Source organism: Octopus bimaculoides, chromosome 14, assembly GCF_001194135.2.
Source record: "Octopus bimaculoides isolate UCB-OBI-ISO-001 chromosome 14, ASM119413v2, whole genome shotgun sequence".
Lineage (NCBI taxonomy): Eukaryota > Metazoa > Mollusca > Cephalopoda > Octopoda > Octopodidae > Octopus > Octopus bimaculoides.
Window position 1 is genome coordinate 48,917,351 of NC_068994.1, and position 1,960 is coordinate 48,919,310.

Sequence of the window (1,960 nt, forward strand, 5' to 3'; positions counted from 1 at the left end):
CTCTCTCTCTCTCTCTCTCTCTCTCTCTCTCTTCCTCTCTCTCTCTCTTCCTCTCTCTCTTTTCCTCTCTCTCTCTTCCTATCTCTCTCTCTTCCTCTCTCTCTTTTCTCTCTCTTCCTCTCTCTCTTTTCTCTCGCTTCCTCCCTCCACACACACACACACACACACACACACACACACACACACACACGCTTATTTTCGTTCTGTACATCACAACTTCTATCAACCAACTTATTTTTTACCCTGTAGGAAAGTGCAGATTACATGTGAATCGAGTTGTTTGTGTGCTGCTGCTGCTGTTGTTGTTGTTATTCAGCATCAGGCAAACTCTGATTGACCAATATGATCAAAGCATTCCACCTATGACCATCCCATTTAATCTTCAGGCAATTTACCATCATAACCAGAACTCCGTTATCCATCGCATCCATTTTTTTTTCCCCCTAAATTTAACAAAGTATGCTTTGAGTGGAATTGCGTTGTTATTTCTAGCTGATCAAGGAACTGCATGGATGTTATTGATAGTAACGTTTTCAGTTACAGTTACGAATGCATGCATATGCACCTACATGCATTCTTTTGTTCATGCATGCATGTGTGTGTGTGTGTGCACGCGTGTGTGCACGTGTGTGTGTACTTAGTGCATGCAGTCATGTTCATTACGCTATCTACATGTATGCATGCAGTGTTTCTAAGCGTGTTATCTTGTATGTCGGGCATCTGTTCAATACATGTGTGTTTTGTGCAGCACATGTGCATACATGCTTGGCTTATCAATGAAATGACTGAATAAATTGCGAAGACAATCCATGGTATTCGTTTTGTGGGGTGGGGGTGGGGCTGCGATGGCAGATGCAGTAACGTGTGTGTGTGTGTGCGTGCGTGTGTCTGCGTGGTGGTAATGTGAAGAAAAACAGATTTCACATATGCTAGAGCCTCTTGTGTTGCTGCTGCTGCTGCTGCTACTACCTATGGTATTCCTCTGTTATTACTTCTATCTTAAACTCTTCCTCCAACACTGCCTCTTCCTCCTCCTCCTCCACCTCCCTCTCACTCCTGCTACTACTATTACTACTCCATCTCTGTTACTATTATTACTATTTCACTGTATTCCCTATCGCTGCCACTATTACTACATTGCTGCTGCTACTACCACTACTGCTGCCACCACCACCACCACTACTACTACTAACACCCATGCTCTTTGCTTTTTAGTGATGTTTTCACCATCTCCTCATGCTACTGGTTTCCACTAATAAAGACAGAGCTTCTGTTATAGTCTCTCAACCTGTCAGTAAATAGCAGCTAAATGCCCTCAAATTACATCCTTAAAATAATAAAGAGTCCTAGTTAATAAGTCCTACGTAGTGTGGGTTAGTCTTAGGCTGGGATGTCTTTGATCAAAGATAGAAACCTGCTCAGGTAATCCTACAACTGCTGCTACTTATTAATGATGCTGTTAATTAAAAATAAACAAAAAAAAAATAAATAAATAAATAAAGGCAGTCATTCAGTTGTAGCCATGCTGAGACACTGGTACCTCTGTCTCAGAGGTTCTGCTTTCTGTATTTAGTGAATGTGTGTGTCTTGTTGCCATGTAGGTTCATCGCAGTGTAAGTGGAGGATGTCCAAGTGCTGTATGCAAATGTTATCAACCGCACACAATGATTCCTCTATGGCTTGAGGAAGGACATTGAATAGCTGTGGTACCTTGAAACTAAAAAGGAGTGTTCTGCTGCTGCTGCTGCTGCTGCTACTACTACTACTACTACTACTACTACTACTACTACTACTACTACTACTACTACTACTACTACTACTACTAATGTTGCTGCCACCACCCTTACCACCATCACCACATTGTATTCATAATTAAGTTTTAGACAAGATAATCATGTAATGAAGGAAATGAAAATTGCTCTGTAGTAGGTGTGGTATGTAAGTTTAATATATATATATA